This window comes from Dromiciops gliroides, chromosome 4 (genome assembly GCF_019393635.1).
Source record: "Dromiciops gliroides isolate mDroGli1 chromosome 4, mDroGli1.pri, whole genome shotgun sequence".
Classification (NCBI taxonomy): domain Eukaryota; kingdom Metazoa; phylum Chordata; class Mammalia; order Microbiotheria; family Microbiotheriidae; genus Dromiciops; species Dromiciops gliroides.
In genome coordinates, this window is record NC_057864.1 from 235,610,212 (window position 1) to 235,628,164 (window position 17,953).

Here is a 17,953-nt window from a genome sequence, read left to right on the forward strand (position 1 = left end):
GCCTAAAAGAGAGTGGACTGCTATTAACTTCCAAGGCTCTCCTTGCTATGACCACAAGCAGGTTTTATCTAAACTCCCCAGAGTTAGGGGGTGACCACCTGACTATGGAAAGTTCCCTTTAGAGGTCCTAACTTCTGGAGTTATCTCTGTCCCTTGGTGCTGATCAGGCAGCAGCCATGCCTAATAGGCTGATCTCCCTTACTTCTTAGGTGTGTCCATCCTGATAGCTAGTTGGCCCAACCCCCATGTCAAAACTATCATCTCTAAAGCCATTGACAATAGAAAGAACAGAAGCATTAAAGCTCAATCCAGGACTACCTTCTTTTTACCCTGCACATGCCTCACTTCAACAAGATCATTCTGTTCCAGTTCTGAACCACTGTGTGAGTTGCACAAGGTGATCTACCAGCTGATCTACCTCCTGTCTGCTTTGTGGTCATGTGGTGAGGAAATAATGTGAGTAAGCTGAGCTTTTAGTTCCTTGAGCCCATCAAGTCTTCTTTTTTTTTCTTTTCTTTTTTCTTTTTTTTTTTTTGTGAGGCAATTGGGGTTAAGTGACTTGCCCAGGGTCACACAGCTAGTAAGTGTTAAGAGTCTGAGGCCGGATTTGAACTCAAGTACTCCTGACTCCAGGGCCGGTGCTCTATCCACTGCGCCACCTAGCTGCCCCCAGAGCCCATCAAGTCTTGAGGATGGTTTCAATATCTTTTAAACTATTCTAACTGGCATGAAGGTTTCAACCACAGAATCCATTCCAAAAACTGGTATGTTCTTTAATTGTTGTCATTTTCTGTGATGAAATTATCTTTTGTTTCTATAATTTATTCTTTTGAATTTAGTTATTTAGTTTCCAATTAATTTTTAGTACTTTCTTCAATGGTCCTTTGCTGAATTAAATTTTTGCTGCAGTGTGGTCAGTAAAGGATATGTTTAATATTTGTGATTGTCTCCATTTGTTTATGAGGTTTTATTGCCCTAATACATGGTCAATTTTTGGAGAAGTGCCATTAAAACTTAGAAATATTTATAATCTTTTCTATTCTCATTTAGTAATCATGAGAAAAGAACACATCTAACTCTCCTAAATTTTTATTAAGGTTTTTAACTTCTTCCTTGCTTTTTATTGTTAAATTTAACTGTGTCTGAAAGAGGGTATATTAAGGTCCCCAACTATTAGAGTTTTATTATTTATTTCTCCCAATAACTAATTTAATTTTTTCCCTTTAATTGTTTAGCTACTATGTTATTTGTTCCATACATGTTCCATATGAATATTAATTCATTGTGTGTGTCACCTTTTTAAAATTAAATGTTCCTTTTTTACCCTTTATTCTTCTCTCTTTATTTTGGCAACAAATAAGTGTGGTCAAGGAAAACAAATTTCCACAATGGAAAGGTCCAAAAAATATGTTTCATTCTGCATCTTGAATCCATCACCTTTCTGTCAGGAGGTAATGCTTCCAACATCTGTCTTCTCAAATTATTCTATTCTATCTCCTTTCAAAACACAGAAGGACAGCATCCTTGTCATACATGGATCCTCATTATACATGTAGTGCCTTCCACACTTTCTATCACTATACCTTTTTTTGTATTCCACCACTTAGCACATTACCCACATGTAATGAGTATTAATTCGATACTTATTGTTTGATTTGTAGGGTATATAGGTCATTCTTCCATTTCCACCTTACACTGGTAGGTCAGGTCCCCAGGCCCATCTCATGGCCATAGGGGTAACCCTGAAGGGTTGGGGTGTTTTTCACTTATGTATATTCCACCAATATCATTCACCATCGAAATTTCCCCAATACTATTTAAACAGTGATTACTACCCTAATATCAATGAACTAATTAAAAACTCAATTATCTTTTACATAGGTATAATGTACTGAGAATACATTGAAAGACCCAAAATATAAAACCCTCTGAAACTGGCAGGGTAATTCCTTTACAAAGTGCTTTGGTCCCTAGGAAGAAGAGACTCAAACTTACAGTGGTGACTATTAACACTTTTAGGGGTTGTATAACCCATGAATGAGTCAGTTCTTGGCTTGTAGGATTATACTATCTCAGTGCTGGGTTGATTCAGCACTTGACTGCATCAAGGTCATTTCTTGGGGCTTGCCTCTCATTAAGCTTGACTCCCAATTATTGACTTAGTTATGGATTCCCATTGCTGGACCACTGGTAGCTCTTCTGGTCTTTCAGTGCTCGCAAGGTCATAAATTAGTTCATATTGTCTCAAATGTTCACTCATCCAAGATCAGGAAAGAATAGACATAGCAGAAACAGGAAACAAAGAGGCAGCCATGGGTTCACAACCATGTAGGCCTGGGTGGGTAGATAAGAGAGGTGATGGCAGTGCCTGCCACTTTTCTCTCCATTTCATAGATATAGAATATAGCGATTCTTGTCTCACTCAGCACCATGGAAGAGGAAACTTTTGTCTGTGACTTTTGCATGAATGGTTCCATAGCCAACTAAATGGCTTTCCATTACCTGCTCAGGAAGGTGACAGAAAACTGTCAAAGGAAAACTGTGCATATTATGAATCAGTAAAAAAAAAAACAAAACCCAAACCCCCCCCCCCAAAAAAAAAACTCTTGGGGTCAGCTAGGTGGTACAGTAGATAAAGCACCAGCCCTAGATTCAGTAGAACCTGAGTTCAAATCCAGTCTTAGACACTTGGCACTTACTAGCTGTGTGACCCTGGACAAGTCACTTAACCCTCATTGCCCTGCAAAAATACTAAAAAACAAAATCCCTCTCCATCAAATTAAAATTTTCTTGAATTAGGCCCCCCAAGCCTATACATGGCTTGGTACCAGGTATAGCAACCAAACATGCTCTAGAGACTAGGCCCCAAGGGCAGTCCCACGGTTACAAATTGATTGAAGGAGTTTTTCCAACTCCTTTCTTACCTATTTTTTGTGTAAAACTCTGAATACAACTTCCAATACTCATTTATTCATAGTAAATGTAAGATTGCTGAGAGGTAAAAGGCAAAAAGGACAGCTATCCAAGTCTCCTACTAAATTAAAGGTTCCAAAGATCAGGTGGTTTGCCCTGTAAATGGACATTATGAAAGTCATCATCATAAGTAGCCAACATTTGTTGGCTAAACTTTGTGTGGAGAACATAGAACTAGGTTCTAAGAATGTGGAGGCACAGTCCCTGTACTTGAGGTATTTATGATCTACTTGGAAAGGCAGGAGTTGGCAAATAATGCAGGTGAAAATAACAGCTTTAGTGGCTCACTAATATAAACTCCTGCTTGATATTTCAAGTCCCTCACTATCTGTTCCAATCTATCTGACTGGTTTCACATTGTTCCCCTTCCTCCTACCATGTACATTCCAGCCAAACTGGTCCTCTCATATAACATCCTATTACACCACCCTGTGCCTTGGTACTGACTATTCCTCCTGCCCAGAATGTTCTCATTCCTTACTTCAACTCGAGGAATCCCTAGCTACTTTCAAAGCTCGCTACACTGTGATATAATAGATTGACTGCTGGACTTGGTGTCTGAAGAACTTGGTTTGACTCTTATCTGAGTCACTTGTTAGCTTTGCGATCACTTTCTGCATCTGTAAAATGAGCACTGCTCCACCCCAGTTGTTAGTACTCTCCCCACCTCCCCCAAATTACTTTGCACTTCCCCTGTATATATTTTGTATTTATTTATTTGTGTATATATTGTTCCCTCCTATGGAATATAAACTTCTTGAGGGCAAGCACTATTTAATTTCTGTCCTTGTGTACTTAGCCCAGAGCCTGGCACATAGGGGGTGATTAATAAATGCTTGTTGAATGAAATTGAGTTGATCTGTACATAAAAAGGAAGGAAGGAATGAGCAAACAAATAAATAAATAATGTTAGGTATCACATAAATATAACCAGTGCCAAATGAATGGTGCAAGAGAAGTAATGGGGTATAGTGGAAAGCTCTTTGGCCAGCCCTGCCTCTTACTAGCAATGTGACCTTAGGCAAGATATTTAACTACCCTGAACCTCAGTTGCCTTCTATGTCAAGTGGGGGAAGGGGAAGGAGAGAGTAAGCATTTATACATAGCCAACTGTACTAAGTGCTTTACAAATATTATTTAATCATTTAATGGAAATAATACAGACCCTGCCTACCTCATAGGGTTGTTACAAGATCAATAGCTGATATATATATATAATATATATAATTATACATTAACATATAACACAATATAGGATTATATTATAATTAATATATTATTATATAACACACTGTTATTACATGTCTATTAGCTAATATATAGATATATAATACATCAACAATGTATTATTAACATAATATATTAATATAATGTATTCATTACTATAAGTTATATATACATACATAATTATTAAGTTATATCTAGTATAAATATATAATATAAAGATAAAGATATATAATATAAATAATATAATAGCTGTGAAAGAGCTGCTTATACAATGTATCTAAGTATAATAAGGGCTCTGTAACAAGGGTTCTGTGAAATCTCTGAGTACTAGACCCTTACCCCACTCCAACATTTTTTTTTGTGGGGCAATGAGGGTTAAGTGACTTGCCCAGGGTCACACAGCTAGTAAGTGTCAAGTGTCTGAAGCCGGATTTGAACTCAGGTCCTCCTGAATCCAGGGCTGGTGCTACTGCACCACCTAGCTGCCCCCATTCCACTCCAACATTGACCAGTCCCCCTGTTATACCATTATGAGCCATTATTATTATTATCATTACAGATGACAAGAGTTGATAGGAGGCCGAAAACCTTGTAGTCTGGGAAAAAACTCCTTCAGAGAGATAGACCTTGGACTAACCTTTGAAGGAACTTTGGTTCTTTAATAAATGGAGAGGACAATCCATTTTCATAAAACAGAGAAGCCTTGGATAGTACTGAAAGGCTCTTGAGGTTTTCCTTTTCCCCAAAAGATTTCCTCCATCAATAAGCAGAGAGCTATTTGATATGTACTACACCTCCTTCTCCTCCTTTTTTTTTGTCCATCCCCATAATGCCCCCACCCCAAAATTCAATCCAGATTCCAATGTGAGATCCCTGAATATACAAAATTAACAGAGAGAATCTAGAGAAGCTTTGAAGATGCTTTGGTTACCTACCTAATCAACAGAACAAAGCCTTAGATACAAGCATATTACTGGAGACAATCTTAAAAAAACACACAACAGCCTAAAAAGCACCCTTTTTTCTCTCTCCAGTTTTGTCTCCAGTCTCAGTCTGGAAAATTTTAGAGAAACTAAATTAGGAATGGAAGGTTTGCATCTTACAAAAGATATGTGCAAAAACTTTTGTGGGAACATGGTCAGATTTCAAAAATAACCCCCTATTTTTTTTTTTTTAGCAGATGAGTCAAGCCACAAGCCATGGTCCCACTCCATGACAACAGTTCATTCTTTAACAGAGAAATTGATGCTTGTTAGCAGTTATATTGAAGGGAATATCTAACCACAAAATGTGGCTAAAGTCTGCCAGAGACCTACATTTGACCTTGGACCTGTAGGGATTTAATACAATACACAGTAAGTTCCTCAGTTATAATTTTCACATGAGTAGAGAGCTACAATACACAGGTTCCAGTCTGGGTTCCCTGCTACTTCAGGGATCTTGGGACCTCTTGGATAAGAAGGCCCAGTACTTCATTCAAACAATTTACAAGGCATTTACCATATACTTCCATGAATATTTGTATATGTAATTTAATTTATCTAGTAGATTGTCAGCTTCCACAGGGCAAGGGCCTTGTCTTACTCATCTTTGTGTTTATCTCAGCATCTAACAGGTATACAATCAATATTTGATGAATGAGTAATTAAAACAGGATCCTCATTCAGGAGATTCTTCTGAGTCTATCAAAAACTATAGCTGTTCTTCCTTCTCCACTAAGGACTGCATCTGCTATGGATTCCTACAGATAGTTCGGGCTGGATTCAGTTCTTGAAGAGCTAGAACAAAAGTTAGGTTCCCCTTTCTCCCACTCTTTGTCTTATTACAGTTCCATACTATGGTGCCCCAAGAACAATTGACTTAAAACTGAGATTTGGGATCAAGGTTAGGGCTCTCACCAAAAAGATAAATAGAAAAATATTAGATATATAATGTGAATCATGTGTGGGACAGTTATTATTTAGCCACACAAAAGAAATGTTAAATATAGAATACTCTCAAGTGTGCATTTGAAAGAAACAGACTTAAATAAGTATGTGTAATAAATTCTGTTATATCCTTCTTGAACCTTGCTTGAATAGATATAAGGCATTTTTTTTAGAAGAGCTAAGTAATCATTTTATATTTTCTTTTTGCTCTTTACTGTTCCCATCATGGTGGATGTCTTCTGGCAAGCTGGGCAGAGACCTGGGATCATCTTCTTGGCAGTCATCTGTTCCCATAGCTCTAGAGTAGTTGCTGGGAACACATCCTCCTGCTGCCAGTCAGTTCTTTCCAAAGGACCAAGAACATCTGGACCTCCCCAGTTCCTAAGATTGCCTCTAAACCTGGGTATATCCATCTCGAGATTAATGTCTGGATAACTTTTTTTTTTTTTAGTGAGGCAATTGGGGTTAAGTGACTTGCCCAGGGTCACATAGCTAGTAAGTGTTAAGTGTCTGAGGCCGGATTTGAACTCAGGTACTCCTGACTCCAGGGCCGGTGCTCTATCCACTGTGCCACCTAGCTGCCCCTGGTTAACGTTTTAGGAAAGGAAACAAAGTGAAAAAGTCATCTAGGAGACTAGACTCAAGCCTGTCTAATAAGCAGGCCTGACTCAGGCCGGTACTCTGTGGTTAGTTTAGGTTTTGTGTTAGAACAAAATGAGTAATCAAACACCGTTCAACAGTTAATGCCAGGAGATTTACTTAGCCACGGTATAGAAAGTATAATCAACAAGGATGCTGAAGCATTTAGCTTGGGTAGACATGCCACTGCTGCCACCACCACCCTTCCCTTCATATGGACACACAAGCTAACAGGCCTTTGGATATTCTCCAAGTCTAAAGGAGCCAGACCCCAAGAGAATGAGCCTTTTTATGCCCTTAGGCGGCAAGGGAGCTGTGTCAAAACCATCAGAAAGATCAAGGGAGGCCCAGTTTGAGCCTCAGCCCTCTAGGCCAATCAAGTCACAGAGACAGCTTTGTTGCCTTTCTTGGAAAAAGAAAAAAAACCCCAAAACTAGTGACTAGTGATGGAGGAGGGTAAACTCAGGTAGAAAGTGATTCTATCATATTGTACCTAGTTGGGTCCTGTTTCTGGAGCTACCACATGGAAGCGGACTTCTGTACTCCCCTCATGGTAAGTGCCTGAGCTACTTATATAATATGTATGTGGATGTATGTGTGTACATATATACACACATATGTGTGTGTATATAGTTATGTGTGTGCATATGAGTATGTGTCTGTGTGTGTGTGTATGTGTATATGTACAATGCCACCTGGAGGGTTAAAACAAAAGAGAGGTCAGGGAAGTCACTCCCTTTTTCAGAGGTCCACAGAGTTGTCAGCTCTGACTTCTCAGCCCCCCTATAAGGGAACTGCTGAATCATCTCTAAGAGTCTTGTCCTCTCAGCATTGAGTCATTCTCTTAGCCAGCTGGTATCAGGAAATGCAACTGTGAATTCTCCGTGCAGATCCTGGGTATGGAAGAAAAAAGGAGCTGGGCTGCTCTAATTTCTTAAAAAAAAAAAAACCAAAAAATTTTATTGATGTCCTTTTAAAAAAACATTTACTGTAAAAAAGAAAACAAGGGGGCGGCTAGGTGGCGCAGTGAATAAAGCACCGGCCCTGGATTCAGGAGTACCTGAGTTCAAATCCGGCCTCAGACACTTGACACTTACTAGCTGTGTGACCCTGGGCAAGTCACTTAACCCCCATTGCCCTGCAAAAAAAAAAAAAAAGAAAACAAAGAAAACAAAATAAAACAAAAACATTCACTATCACCATCTACTGACTCCCTAGCCTACCATCCAGACAAAGAGAAGTATCCCTCTTAACAAACAAGCAAAATAAATCTACATATTGGTCTTGTCTGAAAGTAGTAGACTACCTCTCAGCAGAGAAATAGGCTATACTTCAAAGGCAATAAAAGAATTCATCAAGTCCCTGTGTTTGACAGTTTTAGGGCAGAAATGTGACTTATTGTTTCATTGGACTGTTGTAGAAAGTGATTGCTTTGCCCATGTTACTGGCCTACTCAGAAGTCTTTAATGGTTACTTAATGTCTACAAAATGAAATATAAACTTATTAACTGGTCATTCAAGGCTTTCCACAATTTCTTCCCAGTCCATTTTTGGTATAGCGGGAAGAGGAGCAAGAGTCAGGGAACCTGGGTTTGAATCTTAGATTTACTATTTCCTACCAGTGTGACAGATAGAGGTAGCTAGATGGCTCAGTGGTTAGAGTGCTGGGTCTGGGATCAGGAAGACCGAAATTCAAATCTAGCCTCAGACACATTCACTAGCTATGTGACCTTGGGCAAGTCTCTTAACCTTTATTTACCTTAACCCACTGGAGAAGGAAATGGCAAACCACTCCAGTATCTTTGCCAAGAAAACCCTATACAAGGTCATGAAGAGAGGTGGACATGACTAAATGTCTGAACAACAACCAGTGTGAAATTCTGCAAATTAATACAAAAAACAATAATAATTTCACAAGTGTGGCTAAACAACAGTTTGTTTAAAAAGAGTTTTGGTGGCTTTCAAATTCAATATGAGATAGCAACTCAAAAAAATAACAAGGCTGGATTAACAGAGGCAAGTTGTCTGAGTGCCACATTTTTGAAAGGACATTAACAACCTATAGTGTCCAGAGGAGGGTGACTCATTTGGTAAGAAACTTCAATATCATCCTATATTAGTATCAATTGAAGGAACTGGGAAAAGAGAAAACTTAAGGGTTCATAATAACTGTATTCAAGCATTTCAGTGTCTGCCAATGTGGAAGAGGATTTATTAGACGGTCAGTTCAGCTCCTAAAGGCAGCATTAGTACCAATGGGTAGAAATGGTAGAGAGGCAAATCAGGGCTCTAGGTAATTAAAATGTCTTTAAAATGAGGGCTATCCAAAAGTAGAAAGGTCTTCCTCCTTAGTTGAGATCTTTAAGGCAAAGCCACAGGGCATTTATTGGATCTGCTGCAAAAGGGTTTCCTATACAGGTTGGACTGGATGGTCTCTGATGTCCTTTTCTTTTTTGTGAGGCATTTGGGGTTAAGTGACTTGCCCAGGGTCACACAGCTAGTAAGTGTTAAGTGTCTGAGGCTGGATTTGAACTCAGGAACTCCTGAATCCAGGGCCAGTGCTTTATCCACTGCGCCACCTAGCCACCCCCTCTCCACATCCAGCTTGAAGGACCTCCCTTTTGGGGGAGGGAAAGTAAAAGTAGAAAAGGGAATACTCACTAAGAGGAGCTTGCTTTTTCCTGCTGGTGAGCTTCCGGGAGGAAGACCGCTAAGAGACCACACAGCTGTTTCCTATTGAAACTACAGACCCTAGGTGGTGAGTTAATAAAAATGAATCCAGCCCTTTGAATTAGCTGAGTTGGAAGCAAGTTTGGGATTGTGTTGGCCTTTGCTAGAGCCAGGGAGCTTATCCATTTTTCTTTTTCCCTATTCCCTTGTCCTTGACTTTATTAATTTCTCCTTTGCTGTGTATTTTATTCCCATTAATAAAACCTGATTTGTTTGTGCAAAAGAGGCTGTTAATCTCCTTTCTTATTGGCCTGGGATAAATAAGTAGTTCTTTTTTTGTGTGTGTGGGGGGCAATGGGGGTTAAGTGACTTGCCTGGGATTACACAGCTAGTAAGTGTCAAATGTCTGAGGCCGGATTTGAACTCAGTTCCTCCTGAATCCAGGGCCAGTGCTTTATCCACTGAGCCACCTAGCTGCTCTGGCCCGAGAGAAATAACTAAAAAGGCAGTTTGGAAGGGAGAAAACTTTGGACCTAGAGGTCCCTCATTATTTTATGCACCCCAATATTATGGCAAGTCACCCAATTACCTCTCTCCATATTAAATTTGGCCCCTACAATTTCTCAGCTGTACATGGCAACATTAAAAAAATTATTTTTATTCCTATATGCTGGGCATATGTAGAAAGTAGAAATGGTAGAAAATCTGGGCATATGTAGAAATAGTAGAAAAGTAGAAATATTAAGTACATAGTCTACTGACCACCAAACAAAAAATTGTAACCAATAATAGGAATTTTTTTTTCCTTTTTTTTTTGCGGGGCAATGGGGGTTAAGTGACTTGCCCGGGGTCACACAGCTAGTAAGTGTCAAGTGTCTGAGGCCGGATTTGAACTCAGGTATTCCTGAATCCAGGGCCGGTGCTTTATCCACTGTGCCACATAGCCGCCCCCCAATAATAGGAATTTTAATAAAGGATTCAAACTTCTGTGGGAACTAAATCATTTAATCCTAAAGAATTGATTGTTTAAAGAATAAATAGAAACAACAGATAATTTTAACACAGAAAATGACATCAATGAAACAATATAGAAAAACTTGTGGGATACAATCAAAGCATGAAGAGAAAAGGTTCTGAAAGCCCTCTCTTTCACTGAAGTCTCATTTTTTTCCCTGAAAGATTATACAAAGTTTTGATGGGTAGGTGATTTTTGGTTGTAATCCTTTGCCCTCTGGAGTATCATATGCCATGCTCTCTGATCCTTTAATGTAGAAGCTGCAATATCTTGTGCTATCCTTACTGTGGCTCCACAGTATTTGAATTGTTTCATTCTGGCTGCTTACAATATTTTCTCCTTGACCTGGGAACTCTGGAATTTGTCTATAATATTCCTGGAAGTTTTCCTTTTGGGATCTCTTTCAGGAAGTGATTGGTGGATTCTTTAAATTTCTATTTTACCTTCTGCTTCTAGACTACCAGGGCAATTTTCCCTGACAATCTCTTGGAAGATGATGTCCAAGCTCTTATTTTGATCATGGTTTACAGGTAGTCTAAAAATTTTCAGATGATCTCTCCTGGATCTATTTTCCAGGTCAGCAGTTTTTCCAAGAAGATATTTCACATTGCCATCTAATTTTTTATTCATTTGGATTTGCCTTATTGTATCTTGGTTTCTCATAAAGTCACTAGCTTACATTTGTTCAATCCTAATTCTTAGGCAATTATTTTCTTCAGAGAGCTTTTGTACCTCCTTTTCCATTTGATTTTTCAAGCTGTTGACTTTTTTCTCATGACTTTCCTGCATCACCCTCATTTCTCTTTCCATTTTTTTCTCTACCTCTCTTACTTTGTCCTCAAAGTCCTTTTTGAGTGCCTCTATGGCCTGAGATCAATCCATATTTTTCTTGGAAGCTTTAGATGTAGGGACCCTGACGTTGCTACCCTCTTCTGAAGGTGCACCTTGATCTTCCTTGTCACTAAAGAAACTTTCTATGGTTCACAACTTTCTCTGCTTGCTCATCTTGCCTGTCTTTTACTTGACTCCCAACTCCTTCCCAACGTGGGACCCTGCTTCCAGGCTATACTGTCCCAAGCCTCAGGGGGTCCCAGGCTATATGACTCAAGGAGGGGCAGGTTCTTCACTTGCCTGGCCTATTCTCTGGTCCATAGATAACCCCAGGCCAACTTGCTAATTAACCAGGCAACAAAACTTTGTGTTCTGCAGTTGTTAGTTCCAACAAGTCTGGTGTCCCTCCTCCACCTGGCCCTCTGCTGCTCAAGATTTCTTCCTGGTTCCCATTTGGAGTGCAGATGTTTGTAGATTTGTGCATGTCAATTTATTCTGAGCTACTGCAATTCTGCTTTGCTCATAGAGCACAGCACCTTCTTTGATATGGGCACACTGTGCTGGGCTGTCCTGTGCCAGTGACTCCCATGTCTCATAATTGATTCCAAAGTTCTTCAGCAAGACCTTGAGAGTGTTCTTGTATTTTGCTTCTTCTGAGCACCACGTGAACTCTTGTCTTCTGTGAGTTCTCTGTAAATTAGTCTTTTAGGCAGACATATGTTTGACATTTGAACAATGTAGCCAACCTATCAGAATTGTGCTCTCAGCAGTAGTGTTTGAATGCTTGGCAGTTCAGGTCCAGAAAGGACCTCATTGTCTCGTACCTCTTTATCTTGCCTGGATGGTGGAAACCTCTGTTTTCTTGGTGTACATAGGCCAAGATTATCACAAGTATCAGAGAACCGGTCCATACTCTGTTGCATCTCAGTCTCAGATGCTGCACATCTCCTTCTCTTTATTTAGGTGTATTTACCCTTTTCATTTTTGGCATTGGCAATTTGATTTTCTTCCCTTTTTTTTTTTTTTTTTAGTGAGGCAATTGGGGTTAAGTGACTTGCCCAGGGTCACACAGCTAGTAAGTGTTAAGTGTCTGAGGCCGGATTTGAACTCAGATCTTCCTGAATCCAAGGCCGGTGCTCTATCCACTGCGCCACCTAGCTGCCCCTTCTTCCTTCTTTTTTAAAATCAAATTAACCAAAGGTTTATTTGTTTTATTGTTGGTTTTTTTTTTCATAAAGCCAGATCTTAGTTTTATTTATTAGTTTAATGTTTTTTTGGTATTTAATTGGAGATTTAAAATTTATTTTGGTATGTTGTCTCATTATTATCATTCTCTTTGATGAAATTATGAATCGTTTCTATGGTTTGATCTTTGACCCACTTATTCTTTAGGATTAGATTGTTTAGTTTCCAATGAATTTTTAATCTATCTTTCCATGGCCCTTTTAAAGTGTAATTTTTATTGCATCATGATCTGAGAAGCATGGATTTAATATTTCTGCCTTTCTGAATTTGATTGTGAGGTTTTTATGCCCTAATACATGATAAATTTTTGTGTAGGTGTCAGCTGAGGAAATTTAGAAATTCAGGTCATCACTTTCTCTGCAACTTCTAGCCATAAAGAGTTGCTTATAATAGTAAGAGGTTATGTGATTTGCCCAGGGTCACACAGTATATGTCAAAGGCAAGATTTAAACAGAGGTCTTTCTGGTTTCAAGGTTAGCTCTTTATCCGCTATATCATGCTGCTTAACTCCATTTACTTTTCTTTTCTTTTTAAAAAAAAATTTTTTTTCTTTTTTTTTCCGGGGCAATGAGGGTTAAGTGACTTGCCAAGGTCACACAGTTAGTGAGTGCCAAGTGTCTGAGGCTGGATTTGGACTCAGGTCCTCCTGAGTCCAGGTTCAGCACTTTATCCATGGTACCACCTAGCTGCCCCCTCCATTCACTTTTATGAAAGAGATTTGTGAAAAAGTGTAGTTGAAGAGTAGTTGGTCCAAAGAATTCCTCTCAAATAAAAAACATACACTTCCCTTATACACACAAGTTCACTGGGAAGAGTGGGTTCAAATTTAAAGCATGATGTCAGTGAATCTAATTTGTAGAGAATACACATGACAAAGGAGTACCCTGATAATCCTGGGCCCTAGAAGTCCTTTTCTCTGTGAACTCCTAATGAATTTCACCTTAAGTATAAGTCTGCTGGGGCAGCTAGGTGGCACAGTGGATAGAACACTGGCCCTGGAGTCAGGAGGACCTGAGTTCAAATCTGGCCTCAGACACTTGATACTTACTAGCTGTGTGACCCTGGGCAAGTCACTTAACCCTCCTTGCTTCCGCACCCCCCCCCCAAATTATACTTTAGTCTGCTATATCTACTGATGGATAAGGGTTGTTCTCCAATATGCTAGGCCACCTTGCACTGACTCCTTAATAGGCTTGGCAGCTGTTATACTGGGCCAATAATGCAATGTCCCTAGACCCCTATACTGCTGCCTGAAAGGACTTGTGGCTACTGCTACCAGCTCCAGTGGACCCTGCTATCTACTCCAGTCACTATGTGTCCTCTAATGGAACCTGTGGATCTCCCAAGCTCATCAGGTCACCTGGGCATGCCAATATTCATTCACGTACAATAAGAATGAACAGAAAAGAAACAGAAGTGGGCACATAAAGACTACATAAGAAAGAGGGCAGCCTCTCTTAATAGCTTTGCCAACAACTCAAAGCAGTCCTCCTCCCTCAAAACCACCTAGCAAAAGGATGTGAGAGATGGTTGGGTATTACCTTTAGATCAATTCTTTTTTTTTTTTTTTTTTTTTTTGCAGGGCAATGAGGGTTAAGTGACTTGCCCAGGGTCACACAGCTAGGAAATGTCAAGTGTTTGAGGCCAGATTTGAACTTGGGTCCTCCTGAATCCAGGGCTGGTGCTTTATCCACTGCTCCACCTAGCTGCACCTAGATCAATTCTTCTATCTTAGTTATCAGTTAGAAGACTTAGAATCTCATAGTACCAACCCTTGAATCATCATGGTGAGAAACTGACTTCCAAAATTCCATGTGCACACTGGAACCAGACCGGGAACATCTATGCATGGTCTGTATAACCCACTGAGAAGAACAAATTTCTGAGCATGCACCTTCTGTGAAGTACAGATGAGTACAGAGTACAGAGAGGCTTAGGAAAGTCAATTGTTTTGCCCAAGATCATACATATGGTAAGTGGCAGAGCCAGGGCTCCAATTCAGTTCTTTTGACTCCAAGTCCAATGTTTTTTTCCAACAGACCTTGCTATCCCTGATGCTTTTGGTCAACTGATTACTGAAATCACAGGAAGAACCCTGGGAAGATGAGAATGTCCTTATTTGTTCAATCCTGTGACTTATTTTCATCAGCAGATTTTGTAGAAAGGTGAGCATTTCAACTGGGGAGTTGAGATAGGAAAAGAGGTAGAGGAACTATATTTCAGTAGGGGATTTTTTTCCTGCATTAAAAAAAAGGTATTCTGTTGGGCTCCCAAAAGGAGCTGCCTGAGCCAGTCCTTGCTGAAATGCACAAAAGCATCTGTGAGCCTGTCTGCTTGACTAAGCCCCCACCAACCCACGTGTTATTATGAAACAGTGCTATTGGCTCAGGGCTCACTGTTGCTCATTACAAGAACTGGGCACTTGAAAGAAGTGAGGATATTTCAGGATGTCTCTCAGATAAATGAGTTAAGAATAACTTTGCAGAGGATGAGATTCACACGATGCAAGTTGCCCAGAAATTCTTGAGAAATGATGAGCAATTACCTAAACTGCCTATCCTTTTTAAGGAGACAGTTTTATATAAAATCTCATAAAAACCCTGCTACATTTGTTTCTCCTCATTCAAACACTTTAATTAGACATCAAATTGGACATGGAGGTCTGGGTTCATCACCTAAAATTTAATTCTAATGCTAGGGCAGTCAGTAACTACATGGGCCCTGTGTCAGGCTTGAAATTAATTGAAATTCAATTAAATTCAATAGGCATTTATTAAATACCTACTATGTTTAAGGCACTCTGTCAAGTGCTGAGGATACAAAAACAAAACAAAAAATTTTTCCTGTCTTCAAGGAGCTTACAATCTATTCAGGAGTACACCATGAAGACAGGTAAGTAATACAAGACAATTAGAAGAAGGACAGAACACTAGGAATCAGAAAGGCTTCCTGCAGCAGGTAGGACAAGAGATGAGCCTTGATGACACTTAAGATGAAATAGATAACGGGGCAGCTAGGTGGTGCAGTGGATAGAGCACTGGGCCTGGAGTCAGGAGGACCTGAGTTCAAATCTGACCACAGACACTTAACACTAGCTGTGTGACTCTGGGCAAGTCACTTAACCCCAATTGCCTCACCAAAAAAAAAAAAAAAGATGAAATAGATAAACAAGTGCATTCCAGGCACTGGGGGATGGTTTATGAAAAAGACTCAGAAAAAAAAGAAAAGAACAAGAAAGACTCAGAGGAAGAAAAGGAAATTAAAAGTTTAGGGAACATCAAGAAAGCGAGTTTGTCTGAGACATATCAAATATGAAAGAGAATAGCATGAAATAATTCTGCAAAGGGCTTTCAATGTCACAATAAGGAGTTTCCTATAATGAGGAGTTTCTATTTATAGCTTCTATTCTATGTATTTTTTTTCTTTTTCTTTTTTTTGGTGAGGCAATTGGGGTTGAGTGATTTGCCCAGGGTCACACAGCTAGTAAGTGTCAAGTGTCTGAGGCTGGATTTGAACTCAGGTCCTCCTGAATCCACGGCCGGTGCTTTATCCACTGTACCACCTAGCTGCCCCCTATTCTATGTATTCTTGAGGCAATAGAGAGCTTGAGAAGATTTTTGAAGGCATTAGAGAATCACCACTGATACCTCAGAAGTACCCCCCTAGAAACCTGAGGGAATGTAGTCTTACTCTGACCCATTGGAAGTTGGGATAAGGATCCTCAGAGCTTATGTGTGCGACACAAATCTTGCCATTTCTACTACTACAGAATCTCTTCTGACCTCTTCTCCCTACTCATACAAGTCAGGCATGCATCACCTCTCAGATTACTGCACCTGCCTTCTAACTGATCTCCTGGCCTCAAATCTCTCTCCAGGAGGTTCCTTCTCAGGGATTTTACTAGAAAACCACACTTGCTATAACCTCTCAAATTACTCTGGTTCTAACCTTGCATGATAATTTGTAGACAACTCCTGGAGCACGAGTTTCTTCAGCCTTTGTCTTTTTTCACATTTAGTCTTTTTTCACATTTTTTCACATCCAAGTCTTTTTTCACATTTAGTCTAAAGCCTATGATTAAGATTGACCAATTGATTGGGCATCTTATAACTAGCTATAAATAGTGGAGGTTGCTTAATTAAGTAAATCAGTCAATGTTTGTCAACTATGCAGTGGGGAGGAGTCAGTGATAATACAGAGGTGATGAAGCCGGGAAGCTGAAAGAATGGTGTTTTCTGCCGACAAAGGGAAGTTTGGAAAATGGATGTTTGGGGAAGAGAGGAGATAATGCATTCAGTTTAGGACATGTTGAGTTTGAGATGTTTTTGCAATATCCAGTTTGAAATATGCTTTGAATAGTTGGTGATGTAGAACTAAGGCTTAGGGAAAGTCTAGAGTTGGAGATACTGTATAGATCTGGGAATCCTCTGAATTGAGAGGATAATTAAATCCATAGGAGCTGATGAGGTCACTATGAGAAAGAGTATAGACAGAGAAAAAAAGAAAGCCTAGAACAGAACCTTGGGAAACATTCATAGTTATGAAGAGCTTTAAAGCTAAGGAGTTTATATATGATCTGGAGGCAAAAAAGAAAGTCAGTGGTATTGTGACATGGTGTGTGTGACATAGGTACTAAGAAGAGATTAATAAAGAGAAGCTAGACAAGTAGGAGAGAAAAGTGTCTCAAAAACCCAGAGAGAGGAGAATATCCAAGAGAAAAGGGTAGTGAGCATTTTCAAATGTAGCAGAGAAGTTAAGAAGGATGAGGACTGAAAAAAGACCATCAAACTTGGCAATTAAGAGATCTTTGGTTACTTTGGGGAGAGCAGTGTTTGTCCAATGACAAGGTGCCAAGTCAGAAAGGAGTGAATGAGAAAAGAGAAAATGAAGGAAATTGAATGTAGGCAACTTTCTCAAGGAACTTGAGAAAAAAGAATTTGAAAGGCTGAGAAAAAGAGGAAAGAAATAGAATATCTTGAGCATTTGGCATGGTCTAATGATGTTTTTTTAAGGATAGGAGAGATTTGGATATATTTAAAGGCATTTCCAAGATAAAACATAATTTAAAAAAAACCATCCAAACTTTAATGTAGCCCAAGTTCCCAAATTCATTGGTATGGTACTCTCTACTCATTGGTGAAGATCAATGCCCTGTACCTGCATGAGAGGTAGAATTGAGTTATCAAGAGTGGGAGAGCTCCATTTTCTTCACGTCTCTTTGGACTGCTTTGAGTTTCCATAGCTCTTTTCGGTATCCTCAGATTCTGCAGTCACTTCAGGCATTTCTGGCTTCCAGCTAAGAGAAATGATTATTAACAACCAATTAATATTGGAGAGATCCATGGTTTTTTCCCTTTCTTTTTCCTCATTCAAAGCCCAGTCCTTGTGAAGGACATTGCTGAGAGATGAGATTTCCCAAATCCTC